This window comes from Oryzias melastigma, linkage group LG3, assembly GCF_002922805.2.
Source record: "Oryzias melastigma strain HK-1 linkage group LG3, ASM292280v2, whole genome shotgun sequence".
NCBI classification, from domain to species: Eukaryota; Metazoa; Chordata; class Actinopteri; order Beloniformes; family Adrianichthyidae; genus Oryzias; species Oryzias melastigma.
Window position 1 is genome coordinate 33824680 of NC_050514.1, and position 15731 is coordinate 33840410.

The following is a 15731-nucleotide window of genomic DNA, read 5'->3' on the forward strand; positions in this document are numbered from 1 at the left end:
AAACTTCTGTCATCTCTGTCAATAAAGCAGGCAGCATTTCAGCAAATGTCAACAGATACGGATGATCTACAGCACGTGTCAAAGTCAAGGCCCGGGGGCCGGATCCGGCCCTCCGAGTAATTCTATCCGGCCCTCCAGATCATTTTATTCTGTTGTTATTAATGACCCGATGTTATCTTGAGCTCACTTCTAACTTGTATAAATTTGACAAAATATATTTTTATGGAGAGTGAAATATTGAAAGTTATTTAAACTTTAAGTTGATTTATTCTGGAATAATATTTTCATTATTCATAATTGTGGTGTATTTGAAGGTTAGGGTTGCCATAACAACAGCATTAGCAGAACTGGATGTTTTCATGTTGCTGCATGTCGTGTTTCCCCTTCCTGTCTGTGTGCGCAGAAAACTGTTCAATAAAGAGGTTCACCAGCAAGAAGCCGGTTGGCTCCATGAATCCATAGACGCCACACAACCCTTTGCGACATAACAATAATTATGTTTAAAAAAGTTTTAATGTGTGAAAAAGTGGTCTCTGCAGCTTTTTGGACTATTTTGTCATTTACTAAGATTTTTTAGGCTGTTTTGGAGTTTGGCTAATATTTACACTCTAGAGTTTTTGGCTAATCAAGACTTTTTTCAGTTTTTAGAATATTTTTAAGTTTAGCTAATTTTTCAGCTACATGTTACTTGTTTTGGCTAACCTAAGTTTTGTTGTTTTTGTTAGTTTTTAAGACTTATTTAGCATTTAGCTAATATTTTAGCTGGCTATCAGCTAATTGTTTTATTCCTTCAGGCCTTTGACTCCCTTTCTCCTCTTTATGCTTTGTTCACACTAAACGAGGAGATACTGTCAAAAGATTTTAACCCTACGTTGTTGAAGACATGGATGATGTTGAGATTACAGCTACATTTTAAAACACATTAAACAGACTTTAAGAAAGATGAAAGGCAGTGTGAGTTGTTTTAGAAGGATCAGGGGTGTTTAACATTTGAATATGCTTATGTTTGTGTTAACACAATGATTTGTCTTATTGCACCACTGGTTGGTCTCTTAGCAGCCAAACCTCCTTAAAACCCACTGAGAGACTCTACAATCGGGCCTTAAACATTTTCATATTTTAAGTAAATACTAGATTTTAGCTTTTATGAATTTCATGAACTTCAGCTGTTTAAAGCTGTTTTCTTTTAAATGTTTTACTGGATTGCACCTCAACCACTCTCTGAATTTGTCAAAATACTTCCAGGCCAACAAGAGCGGCTGCAAGTGGAGAATAGAAAGTCCCGGTGTTCCCAGTGGTCTTTTAACCATGATTATGCTGTTTCTAACCTAAAAACCTTGTGTTTTCTTGGACATATTTTCTGCAGAGCGGCAGGAGTTCATTAGAAGTTCATCTATGAGTTGTGGGAGGGGCTATTAGTGTGGAGCAACTACTCCCCCTTGTCAAGAGCTTGCCGAGTTTGTAGCCCGCCCAGCTTATTTTCTACATCACTAATATGATATTTTTTCAACTTAATTTTTTTCGTACCAAAGAAATGCTCAGAAATCCAAATTTTATTTTCTAAATGCGTGTCCTTATAACTGGAAAAATGCCATGATTTTCATGAGAGTGAGCCTTAAAGTATAATGGAAGAAGGGAAACCTGGGTCTCTCTGTTACTGGTGTTCCACAAGGTCCTGTTCTCGACTCCTTCTCTTTTATGAGCTCCATCATTCACTCACATGGTTTTTCCTCAGCATTTATGCTGATGACACACAGCTTTTCCTGTCTTTTTTTAATTTTCTCCTTTTTCCACACATGTTTCCATCTGTTGGTTCATTCTTGAAAAGAAATCCTTGAACGTCTCCCTCCTCAAACCAGCTGAAAGTGAGTGACATGCAGCAGTGATGTCTGCGCTTCCTGCGGCGCTCCTGTTCATCGCCAAACATTTACATTACAATCAGAGCAGCGCTGCTTTGTCTGCCCCTCACCGGGGAGGTCCTCTCCCAGCCTTTTGATGGATCCACTGAATGCACCTCTGACGATCACACGTTCGTTGTTAGGAAGATGAAAGCAGCGAGGACAGAAAGCAGTGGAGTTAGCTCTTCCCTGCCCCCCCCCACATACCTGCTGCTGCCACCTCCTTCTGGTGTGAGCTACCATGAAGTGCTTACATGAACATATGCATGCAGCGGAAGCTGGCACCAGCTTCAAATGTGTAACAGAGATGTTGGTGGGGGATGACAGAGGCGGACACACAATGTGGAGGAGTCTTGGAGGGCAGGAGAGGGTGGTCTCTCTGCAGCAGAGTCTTTGTTGTGGGGTAAATCAGACCCGGTACTGCCGAGCCCTCGCCTTCAAAGCATGCAGACATCGCCATGCTGTTCACGTCACGGGACGGGCGTGCACGAGCTGTCAAACTCATGCTTCATCTCCGCACTTCAAAGAGGCCCATTGATTACCCTAAGTGGCCATTACCAAACCTCGGAGCTGCTGCCTCAGACAGAGAGGAAACCGTCACCAGGTCGAGTTCCAGGAAATACAGCAAAACCAAAATGACAAATGCGTACCAACAACAAGCTCTGCTGAACATGTGGTAGGAGAGCGCGGCCTCCCCAGAGAATCTGCCCCATGAGGCCAGTCAACAAAACAGAGCTGATGTGTGCAGACGTACAACCGCTGACTTTCAAAGAGGAGGAGCGAAGAAGGCATCACAGCCGATCTGCTAACAGACATCGGGAGCTTGATTCCCGTCACACAGAGACTCTTCTGCACATTCAGACATGGAGGTTCTCATCTGCAGAGAAAAGAAATCATTCATTCTCTTTGGCTAAAGCAGGCAGATTTCATCATATCTAGATGCTTAGAGTCTTCCTGAGCCTTTGAGGGGTTTTATGGAAAACAGTCTGTATGATAATGTTTCAGAAACCATGTAAATGTATCATCCATCCATCCCATAAGCAAGAGTGAACCAGAAAACAGAAACTTTTTGCTAAAAGAATGGGCAAAAGCACGCAGAGTCTTTAAATCAGGGGTCTCAAACTCGCGGCCCGCGGGATGATGATTTGCAGCCCGCGTCTTCATATGAAAGATTACTGTTAGTGCGGCCCGCAAGGCTGATATGAATGACAGTTGTGTGCAGGGCTGAACAAACCAATCACGGTGAGGTATATGGCTCTGGAGGCGGGACATCAGCGGGCTGTCCAGTACCTCCTCACCCTCTCATTCATTCCTTCAGTCAGCTGGACGGAGGAGGAGCCATGAAAGTCCCCGGAGAAAACCCACGGATGCACGAGGAGAACATTCAAACTCCACACAGAAAGGTCCACCATTGGTGGTTCGGTTTCATGTCCTGGAACTGGAGACCTTCTTGCTGTGAGGCAAGAGCGCTAACCACTGCCCCACCATCCAAAAATAATATGTACACTTGGGCAAAATCACATTAATGTAATGTGACTCTGGGTGTGTTCAGACTGGACACATTTGGTTCTCTTAAAGTGAACCAGAGTTTGTTTCCCTGATGATCCAGAATAAACTTTAAGTCTGAATCCACCCCAGCTGACCCTGGTCTGGGACCAGAACCGCTCTGGGCCAGATCTTTTGAGGAGGTCTGGGTTTGTTTCCAATTGGACTGAGATCCGGTTCACTCTAAGCTTCTTCAGTCTAAAGAGGTTTCACACTCTGGAGAGGAAAAACTGAACCAAATGGCTCCTGTAGCCGGTCACAAACAGAGTAGGAAGGAACTCACTGAAATGTGGTGGGATGATGTAAACTCATTAAAACAACTTTTAACATGGTACACATGACTTCCCACATTGTTTTCCCAACAATCTCTGTGTCATGAACACTTATCGGCGTATGTACAACCGTCGTCTCCGAACGACCTTGCAGCATGCCTCCACCGCACCAAAGTAGCAGTAAAAAGTGTTGCTTTACTCCGCCCCCATTAATTCCTGACCAATGACTGAAAAGATCTTTAGTCATGTGGTTTTGTTTACAGGCTTTAGTCCGTAACAGAAATGTCCAGTTTGACTGGAGTCTTTCAAACAGATCAAATGCAAAGTTTAGGACTTGATCCCGACCAAATTAAGCGGACCTTTCCAGTCTGACTACAACCTCTGTTGCAGTTTAGACTTCAACTCATCAATCTCTGGACTGCAGCACCAACAGTACATTTTTATTCTGTTTGATTTGTTTTTCATTTGTTGGTTTCCTTGGGAGCTACTTCAGAAAATCAGATTTAAGCAGATATTTCTAATACTTATCCAGTTTGGTCTGCGTGTTTCTGTCTCTACAGGTAACGCTCGCTCATATCTCTACAGTGTCATTAAGTTCTGTCGTAGAGATGAAGCAGCTTCAGAGTCTTAGGACGGCCGGATCTCTGCAGCTTTAGTACAATTCAAGCATTCTGTGAAATGACGATCAGACATCACATTCAGATTGCATCAAGCATTTCTTTTACTGATTACACAGCATAAAACTCGCACTTCAGAGCTCCACTGTGCTCTGAATCTACGCCCCCCAGCCTGAATCGAAACATGTCCTGATGGAGCACGTCATTCCTCCCGTCTGGACTGACAATCCATTGACACATGCAAACTGATTAGCAGCTCCCTGCAGTGTCAAAATGGAGTATTTTTATACCCCGGTTTGTAGCATGTGTGGTGCTGGGCCCTCCTGCTTACAGATCACCGCCAGGTGTCAGAGTCAAGGACATCGCTGTCACGTCACATTAGCACACACATCCATTGGAACAGGCAGCAGCTAAAGTTGGGAGGTGATATTTCTGATTTGCTCCCCAGACAGACATAAATCCAAAAAGATGAGTTCCTTCTGTCTTCTTCTCAATCCACTTGAACTGGGGGAAACTTGTCTGCACGATGTCGGTTGTTTGCCGAGTCAGGAGAAGCTTTATATTACACAGAGTGCATCAGGACATTTACCTGCTATAAGGGCTGAAGTCTCAAGCAAAGTCTTCCTTTTTGCTTGTTTGGAAACACAATAGAGTTTATGAGGCCTCAGGAAAAGGAGACCAGTCCAGAACTGACTCTAATCTCATTTCTTGAATGATTTTTGAGCGATACGCAAACTCAACAATCTGATATCAGACAATAGTAGGTACTCAGTAGATTTTGGATCAACACAGATGTTTACTGGAAACGCTGATATTTCCCAAATTAATATGATTTTTTTTTTTACCATAGATTTCCACGTGTGTGTGCATAGATAAATCACTAGGCATGGAAGTGACCTAATCGAGATGTGAGACTGAGGCTAGCATTGTGTATTTAAGACCAGGGGTCCCCAAACGTTTTCTTGTGAGGGCCACATAACTGTTTTCGTCTCTCGTGTGTGTCTCAAGTTATTGATTTGATTACATGGTTGACGTTAACAAAAACGCTGTGAAGAATTGAGGATCCCATTGGCAAGACAGTAAGTAGCGATTTTATTTTTTCTTTTGTTTGTTTGTTTGTTTTTTGTATTAACATTCACAAAACTTTACAGTGATGATTTAATGCTGAACTGATTTTATTCTGAGCCAAAACAATATATATATGGTTAATATTCCAATTATTTTATTAAATAAATTGGTTCCACATTGTTCCCTGTTTCACAGGGAAGGTATTTAGTGTGACACACCCTCCCTTCACCAGAAACTGCCCCTCCCCCCTCAGTTGGATCGACCAGTCTGTGCCGGTGAGTTACGTCTTCTGCGGTCTCCCAATATTTTAAGCTAGCTGTTGTAAGAATTATATACTTCTTAAATATGTTAGAATTTAATACGATTGGTTAAAAAACTGCCGTTGTGTGGTTTTAAATGTATTTTAACCCTTTGTTTTACGTAGTTTTTAGCGCCAATTGTGATCGCGCGTTTTCCCGTCATCCAGTGGGAGCTGCGCTGTGTTGGAGGTTGGTTTCTGCCATTTTGTTTCTATAATAACTGGTACTCTATTACTTCATTCATTTCTAAATAAGTATTTTCTTTTCATTTAATAAATGTTTATCAATCTATTTGAGTGTATTGCATTGTGGAAATTGTGCATTTGTAATATTTCCTGCATGAATGTAAACTCTGAGTTGGAATGAGCCGTCTGTGGCGGGAGCTTCACTCGTGTTGTCCACTAATGCCGTGTTTCTTGTGCTGTTTTGAAGGCAGTGAATATTCAGATTTGAGTCTTCCTGCTTGTGCATCAGCGACCATACTGAACCCGTCACAAGCGCACTGGGAGGATGACAGACAAGTTCTCAGCGTGTCGAACTGGAGTAGAGAATACTCCCTACTGGCAACAGGCGGCGAGCTCCTCCAGGATGCGGACGAAAACTCTGAACGCACCCCCGAACTCATAAGGTGTGGCTGTGGAGAAGAAAGGCACCCCCACAGAAAACTCGAGGTGCGTGCACACCGCTTTCAGACAGTTTCACACCGTCGACTCACGTTCAAGCGGCCACTCTCAATGAAAAGTTAATGCAGAAGTCCGAATTCCAGCTCCACACGTGTTTCCAAAGACTTTTTATTGAAAGTGGTTACTTAAACACTCGTCGGTACCTTCAGAGTGATGAACAGACTCCAAACTGGAGCCACAAAATGGGTCAAACACCTGAGATACTATTGACTGTACATGAGAACCGGATAGGGCTGTGGACCATTGCTTAGGTGGCGATCCGATTCCATTCACGAATCAAGATCAATGATTTACGAATCGAACCACAACCCTTACTCTTTATAATGTTTGTTGCTATGTGTACGTGTTTTTACTGGACGTATGAAAATGTAAGTTATTTGTTTGAAATCATCAGTTATACCTTTATTCAGATCAGGAGATCAGAATCAACAAGACTGATAAAAACACTAAGATTTAGATGGAAAGAAATGAAGTTTGTAATTTTAAACATTTTTTTTGTAAAATCTTCTGGTTAAGTTCAGCAGTAACATCAACAACATAAAAAGCACAAACATCATTGTTGTTTTGGATCATTTAACTACAAAACCTGAACATTTTCGCCACAGTTTTTGCATCCTCAAAGTTCTTCAACATTTTACGTTCTAAGCATTACATACTGGTGCAGGTCCAGAATAAAAAGTCACTTTTTTTTCGTGACAGAATCAGCTGATTAACGTTGATTACATCCACACTTCACTTCTATGCAGAGCAGCATACCAGCGTGAGGCTGCGTTTCTCCGCTTCAGAATCCACTGAAGTTACGTTACTTGTGTCAACTGTTGAAGAGTTACCATAACCAAAAGAATGTAAATGCTGCAGCTAAAGCTCCAGTGTTAAAGCTAATTCCTGTTTTTAGAAGTTATGTCTGTGAGCGGAACTTTACTCTCAGTTTTTGAACGGAAAAAAAGCTCTCGCTAGTTTTACTTTGAAAACAGGAAGCTTCACCGACATGATTTGTTTACTCCGGGTAACAGTAACGCCGCTCTTTCAACTTTGTTTTAGTTTGTAGACTTAAAATCCAACATTATTCTGTATTTCAGAGCAATAAACACACCGTTCCTGAACAATATTTTACTATACTCTACTCTCCGAGCACTTGAATGCTCGTTGCAGTGCTAGAACTAGAGCTAGCGAGGTAACAGGAAATGGTTTACTTCTGGTTCCACTGAAATGAAGTCAATCCAGTCACCATGTTTTTGTGATACGGCCGTTGGCATGCTTGAACGAGACATCAGTAAACCATGATTGGTCTGAGTTTGTCTGAGTCAACGTTTCTATGACTACCACTCTCACCAACTGGGAATGACTATGTTAGGCCACACCCCTTCAGCTGAAAGAGGGCTATTAATCGAAACGCTACATATTTTCATTGAGGCATCAGCTTGGATCAGTTTATAACTTGAGTGACTGCTGTATAAATATCGTTAAAAAAAAAAAGTATCATAGTAAGAAAGGTTATTCTGGCCAATAGAATGACAGAGTAATAGCTGATTATTTCCCTGTTGAAGTCTATGGTTATGTTCGAATTCCCTCCCTAATCACCATGCTCACTACTTTTTTTTTCGTTTTTCAAAACGCCGGATATGATGTCACCGATTTCACAAAGTCAAAATCAAATCAATACTAACATTTCATGCTATTTGTTTATGACTCCATTGTGTTCTAAAAGTGAAAAATGTGGAGGCTTTATTCAAACATTACATTTAACGTGTTTTTTTTTGTTGTTGTTTTAAATAGTGTGACCGCAATGCATTGTGGTCTATATTCGCTAATCTAGTGAGCATCGATGCACGCTAGTTTTTTGCAAAGACTTCTAGGGAATTTCTAGTGCACTTAATTTTGGAATTAGTAGATCCGGACAGCACTCGAAAATGGCGAATGCATCATACAGTGAGTAGGGAGGAATTCGAACATTTGGGATTTCGGCTTCTTGAAATCGGCGGTACTTCCTGTTTGGAACTCCAGGGGGGAGGGGCCACTCAGTCCAGTTCTGAAATACAGTCAATGTAACATATCAGAGGTTGAGCAAGAAACTGCTGGAATGTGAGCTATGAAACAACAAACAGGCTTAGTAGGAGTGAACCTGACAACCTTAAATATCATGAAGCCATGAGTACTTAGTCAGCACAGGCGAGGGAAAGGAAGGTTGAGCAAAAAGAAAACAGCACCTATACCTTTTGAGGATTCTTCATTTCCATTTTGAAGCCTTCACTCTCCTTGATTTGGTTGGATGCTTTCCTGGGATCATAAAGTTGTTGCTCTCTGACCTTTGGCTGACCTGTACATTCATGCTAACTCAGGATCTGCAGCTTCAGCGCTCAGCGGCCCAAATGAACCATTAAGGAGACAGAATTAGCAACCCCATGCCTAATTCTGCTGGATAAACGATGGCCCTGTGTAATATTTTAGGTGTTGTTCACCTGAGATTGTATTTAACAAATGTTGTAACCTGGCAGAGGGTGCACAGACGGATGGCCTCGGGTTTATCGTCGTCCAGCCTCTGCAGTAATTAGAAAGTCTTAGACGTGCATTTGCAATGTCCTGCTCAGGCCTGGAACACCAATAACAGCATTTATTGTTTTCTAATCAGCAGCCCTTTGGCTGCTCTGATCACTCAGTAAATAATGGAGATGTCAATATTGTCCCGGTCCTGTGACTCTGCCCCCACACTCGCCGGCTCCCCCAGCTCTGGGAGCAGCCTCATTAATCACGCATTACGTCTGGAAGGAGTTCAACCCGTCACTAGCTGAAACTTGCAGCGGACGCCGCAGCAGAGATTTCTGTCCCGCGGACGTCCTCCGGCATGCAAATCACTCATTCAGAGAATCAAAGTTTTTTGCACAAATGGCACGTGCACGCCCCGTTCCTCACTCCTCGCTGCTCCTCTGTGCACGAGCAGCCAAAATGTCGTCTCGTCAGTGAGGCAGCTGCATTGATTAGCACTTCCAGCTTCTGTTCTGGCCCAGGAATTACCTCTCTAATCTTGTAGTGAGTTATTTGCTGAAGACCAATCAGGCTGATCAGACAAATTACCCTCTTTGTGACTGCCTGGATGCCCAGTGAACTTACACACAAACACACACACAGACACACCAAGACTTCCTCCATTTCTTGGCCATCTACACTCCCAATCCAATGGCAGCAGGTGATACTAACCAGACATTTATCCACCATTTTTATCATTGGATGAAAACAAGAACTACTGGAGAAGCTCTGCCAGAGGAAATGATCCAAACGGCTGGTTTTGGACTTTAAATCACAGACTTGGTCTGTATTCACCATGTGTTATCTTGCCCTGTAACGTTCTCTAGCATTTGTCCATCCACTTCAGGTTTTATTGACTCCTGTAGTGAAGAATGTTAAAATAAACCCACTTTTTTGACTAAACTCCAAATCTATTAAATTTTCATGTGAAACTGAACTAAAAATTCAACTTGTAAAGCTTAAAACATGTTTGCCATCTTTAGATTATTTTTATTTTATAATAAAAAAACAAGGACAAAATCAGATCTATTAAAGCATGTGTCAAAGTCAAGGCCCGGGGGCCGGATCCGGCCCTCCAGATAATTCTATCCGGCCCTCCAGATCATTTTATTTCTAATGACCCGATGTTATCTTGCACTCATTTCTAACTTGTATAATTTTGACAAAATATATTTTTATGGAGAGTAAAATATTGAAAGTTATTTAAGGTTTAAGCTGATTTATTCTGGAATAATATTCCTGCCTTTTTATTTTTATTAATTATGTTAAAAAGTTACTGTTTTAAAGTTTAAAATATTGACATTCTGCTAGCTTTTGGACTATTTTGACATTTACTAAGATTTTTTAGGCTGTTTTGGAGTTTAGCTAATGTTTCATCTACATGCTAGCTGTTTTGGCTTACCTAAGTTTTTTTTTTTTCTTTCTTTTTTCAGTTTTTTAGGGTAATTTTGCTTTTTGCTCATATTCTAGCTGGCAATTAGCTTCAGTGATTTCAGCTTTCAGCTTCAGCATTTTTATCTATCAATTTCAGCCTCTTCCGCAGCCAAATTCAGTTTACATCATTCACACTAGCATTATTGCAGATAATGCTGTATATCTAGTTCATAACTATGTTAAAAGTTACGGTTTTAAAGTTTTAAAAATGTAGTTTTAGAGTGTTCAATAAATGTTTATCCAGTTCGACCTCAGGTGTGTTTTGGATTTTGGCCCCTTGTGGGATTTAGTTTGACACTCCTGTATTAAAGAGTTCCCTCGGTAAATCGCCAGTGTTTGGCAGTGTAGCCACCACCAGTGTGTGAATGTGTGTGTGAATGGGTGTGTGACTGTGAATCGCTTTGGGCCTTTGAAGGAAGGTAGAAAGCGCTATCTAAGTGTACACCATTTACCTTTCCCTGATTCGCAGATTTCTCTGTGCGGTTTTACATACATCTTCTGGTCTGCGTCCTGATTGGCTGTTGACCTTGTCTTTGTCTTCTGTGCTGTGACTCCTGTACACATATTCTCTATGGATGTGTCCAAATTCCTTCCCTTCACACTGTGCGTTTGCCATTTTGTAGTGCTGTCTGAATCAACAATTCCAAAATCGAGAGGCCTAGAAGTTTCCCAGAAGTCTTTGTGAAAAACCCGTGTGCATCAATACTCAATACATTAGCAAATATAGACCACAATGCATTGTGTTTGACATTTTTGGGGGAAAAAAATGTGTTTAAATGTAATTTTGTGATAAACCATCAACATTTCCATCATCAGAACACAGTGGAGTCACAAACAAAGGTTGTGAAATTTTTGTTTTGATTCAATTCTCACTTCATTATTAGACACTAGACAGTCCTGTACTACATTGTTTTTGTAGTAGTATAGGGATTAAGGTGGGAATTTGGTCTGTATCGCCAAAAGTACTGATCAGAATCTGGTGTCCTGATCACTTGTTCTGGCCAGAGGTGCAATCAAATCCTCTGACATACAGACTGTTGTTACAAATATTAGTGTAAGAATGGAGTTCAGTGAATTCCAGTGTTGAACTGTCATAGCATGACACCTGAGCAACAAATCCAGTCCTGAAATGTCCTAAAGTCAACTGTCAGCTCTACCAGAACAACATGGAAGAGTTTAGAACAACAGGAACTCAGACACCAAGTGGTCGACCATGTAAACTGATTCAGAGGTCAGAGGATGCTGAAGGTCAGAGAGCAGAGAGGTCACCGACCTCTACAGAGCTCCAACCTTCATGTGACCTTCAGATTAGTCCAAGTACAGTACACCGAGAGCTTCATGTCTGGGAAAAGTGTGGAAAGTGTAGTGAGGAGTTTCACAGCATTAAAATATTAGTAATCCTACTCTGTGAATTTTATAAATATTACAGGTTATTAAGACTAAACTCCAGCTTATCCTGCCTCTGATCACAATAATCTGTTTTAAGTGTTACTTTTATTTTAGTTAGAGACTATAGAAGTCTGTAAAAACCATGTAACACAGATGAACAATCATCTCAGAACCAACTGGGCCAACCGGCATCAGCGGGGTCTGTTTCCCGGGTCTTTGCATTTCAGTCCACAAATGAAAAAAAGGATTTTTAAAGTTGAACAGCTTCATCCAGAGTCTTCGTCTCACCTTCCCGATTATGTTTCCTATAAAAAAAATGTCATAGTGCATGAATGCACCACCATTATGCCAAATAAAACCATAAATTTGACTTTTTCTCTCCCTTTTTTCTTGACACGTTTACGCCGGTTCTTCATCTTCTTTTGTGACAATTTTCCAGCTCATCTTCCTCCCTCCCATTCATTTTCTGCCTTCTCTTGGTAATTTTGTCCCTTCCACCGCGCTCTCCTCTCCTCGTCCCATTTCTCTCCCCCCTCCTGTTGTCAGAGCAGCAGCTGAAAGAGACAGAAATGTCAGAGCGGGTAAAGTCTTTGTCCTGCCGGAGAGCCCAGCCCGGAGCGCATATGTTCAAACGCAAAAATCAATCTCACGTTCGGAGGCAGCATGTCGTTCATGCCTTACAATAAATCAATAAGGAATTAACATGTGATATTAAAACCTAATCTGCAGAGAGTTGATATTTCACCTGTTTAAAAGTCATGCTGGATTTTAGAATCAGCCTGATGTTTGGAAGTGCTAAAAACTCCAAATGTTCCTCAGTCACTTCAGTTCATTTTAAACCTCAGAGGAGACTGAAAACTTCAGATACACTCTAATATCAAACAGAGGAGACAAAACATGTCACTGCAACAGAAATATTGAACAGTCTATGCTAAAAATGACACATTTTCTATATTTCTATCAGCAGATTCTGAGTTTAGAGGAGGAAATTTGACAAATCAAGAATGACAGTTTTTTTTTTATAACTAAATCTGTGATGTCATTGCGGCTTAAGTCGCTGTAATGAGTTCATCTGACCGACTGGGTGTCAGACTGGATAAGTCCTTTGGTCCGGACCCAGTCCGCTTAATTTGGTCCAGAACGTTGCGTTTGGTCTGTTTCCAGACTGCCGTCAAGCAGACATTTCTGTATGGGGTCAAATCAGGATCAGTTTAAAGTGAACGAAAAAAACAGATTGAAAACTTGGAAAATGGACGTTACTGAATTTTTTTTAATGTGAAAACTGAAAAAAAAAATGAAAATCTGAAAACAAGACATTGTAAATTTGAAAAAAAAAGAAAATTTGTAGAGAAATTTTGGAAAAACAGTTTTTGTTACAGTGTCTGTTTTCGTTCACTTCAAGCTGATCCTGATTTGACCTCATATTTTTGTTTCGAACCATAGTTTGTAAACAAAACCATGTGACTAAAGATCTCTTCAGTCATTGGTCAGGAATTACGAGGGCGGGGCAAAGCAACGAGATAAAGAATTTTACTGACCAACTTTGACTGTCTCTATCAATGCGAGATGCAACACTTTTTCCTGTTTTTTAGTTTGGTGGGGGCATGCGGAAGACGATTACCGAGAAGACGTTGGCTAAGAAAGTACGCTGAGAAGTGTTTATTATAAATTGTCAGAAAAACAGTGAGAAGCAAAGTGCATAATGTTAAAAGTTGTTCTCATGAGTCTGCTTTCATCTGAGCACATTTCAATGAGTTGCTGTGTGGCATCGTTGTGGTGTTATGACTTTGTTTTCAAGAAAATTCTATTAAGAGACAACAGGGTAGCTTTTAGGATTACATCATAGCAGCGCCGTGCCGCATAAGGAGACACAGAGAAGCATGAAAGAAGCATTTTCAGTTGTGTTAAAATAAACATTCAAACAAATGAGCAGTTGATTGCTTTACGTTTGTCTGCGACTCATCAGTTGTGTTATTCCTTCTCTGTTTACATCACATGACCACCAGCTACGGTGGACTTCTTGATCCATTTATTTCAATATGAGAATGGAGTCCATTCAGACTGAGGAAACAGAGTGAACTGGAGCTCAAACACTGAAGTGAAATTCCAGTGACTCTTCATGAAAAGTCTGAGAGATTTCTCAGGTCATTTGAACTGGTGGTATAGAATAATGCTTTAGTGGCGAAGACATTTAATAGAGAGACTTGGACATGAAAAAACACAGGAAAGCAACAAAAGCAGACGATGTGACTCAAAGAAAACAAAACAAAAACCAAAGAAACGTCCCAAAGTTTGGGTTTTGTCCAAACATTTAAAGTTCTCTCTCCAGCAAATTGGTCTGAAGGGTCAACCGTCCTTGTTCTTTCTGAAAAATCAAAAGTCAGATGTACATTCAGACACTGAAGCTGAAGCTGAACTTTTTCAGTGCAGATCACCTTTGTTCGTCTCCTGTCCTGGTCTTGATTTTGACCCATACCTCGGATGAGACGCTGTTGGACGCCACACTGCCCTTGTGGAGGGGAAAAAAAGCCCCTCAGTGTCTGCTCCAGAAACCCTGTGGCACATTTGGGCCCAGCCTCGGGAGCAGGAAGGGGATCGATAGAAGCTTTCAGAAGCAGCTCCTCCATCCATTCCCCTGCATTAACGACAGCCATAACTCACAGGAGTGGCAGGAAGGAGGTTCATATATATATATCTCAGCCTCAGAGCTGCGACCTTTCTGTCTCCCTCCTGACAGCTCCCACAGAAAAAGGTGTCAATTAATGGCATTTAGAAAATTTCATATCCCTCCCAATAACTCTGAGGCTTTTTACACCAACTCCCCTGCTGGCATGGAGGACTCAGGTGGGGGAAAGGGGCGGGGCGGGGAGCGGATTAGAGGCTGTCATTAACGTCACTCCACTTCCATGTCATCATTTGGAGTTCAGGCCCATCCTTCATCGGAATGATGTTTTAATCATCTCTTCATTGGGTCACCCTTTTTTATTTATTTTAAATATTGATAAAAATGATCAAGAATAATGAAGAGCGACTCCTCGGTTGTACGGTTTAAGCCGCGGTTACCTTCTGGTGTTGGCGCGTAAACAGCCGGCGGGTGACATAACCTTTCATGTAGCAGCAGGCTGTACGTACACAAATAATTGAAGCCCTTGACCCTGTCTGGCAGCAGCAGGCTGTAAGTACAAACCTGACATTTTGATACTGCTCCGGGGGCCTTCCACCACTTATTTTTATATTTCAATAATCCATGTCAGCCGGAGGAGAGAAAAAGAAGCCGGGTGGGGGGTGGGGGGTGTATATGGGAAGCGTGAATGATTAAGATTGTCAAACTCAAATAATGCACTCGGATGACAGACTATAAATCAGGTTATGTGACATTTTCAGAAAACCGGCGTATATGAAGTAAGCCGGCTTTTATAGCTGAAACCACTCATGCAACCCCGGCTCAAATATACACACACGGCCCAAATGCCAGTCATTTATTATTTATATATACTACATTTATTTATTTTCTCTCTCGCTGCTCGGCGCCTGTAACCTTTCCTGGCGGTATCAGCCCCCGTTTTCAGGTCTTGTTAATGATATCTGGTGGCATCGGTGGAGGTCGACCACGAGGACGGAAGGTCAGCGGGTGATGGCGGCGGGATTTGCGGTGGTGAGATTGTACTAATGCAGCAAAGGAGAGGCAGTTAAGGACTGACAGCTATTGACGGGAGAAGGTGAGGTGGGGGGGTCCTGAACGGTGGAGGGAATGCGCTCGTTTTGCCATCGACTGAGGTCCGGTCAGTCCGGTCGATGGTTATCTTCTTCCTCTACTCATTATTGCCCCAACATGGCCTTACTCCCCCCACCTCCTGTTTTAGGCGCTGGCGGTTAAATCATTGCTGCCGGGTTGTTGGTCGCCGTCACCTGCACTGAATTTACAGCATCATCAGCGGCGTTTGCGTGCGGTTCAATGTGGAAACTTCCAGGTAAAGTCGTCTCTCGGTTGCAGACGGATTTA

General features: G+C 41.9%; 1 long non-coding RNA gene across 6 annotated transcripts in view; it reads left to right on the forward strand.

The window, feature by feature from the left end:
- Positions 1–4844: 4844 nt before the first annotated feature.
- The window catches only part of LOC118598621, a 56808-nt gene continuing 45921 nt past the window's right edge, over positions 4845–15731 (forward strand). For 3 of the 6 annotated variants that reach the window (XR_004947671.1, XR_004947672.1, XR_004947670.1), the window contains exons 1-3: positions 4865–5675; positions 5825–5888; positions 6132–6370. This is a non-coding gene — a long non-coding RNA (uncharacterized LOC118598621). Of the gene's footprint in view, positions 5676–5824; positions 5889–6131; positions 6371–15731 lie in introns of all 6 variants that reach the window. The other 3 variants (XR_004947669.1, XR_004947667.1, XR_004947668.1) reach the window with 3 other exon arrangements.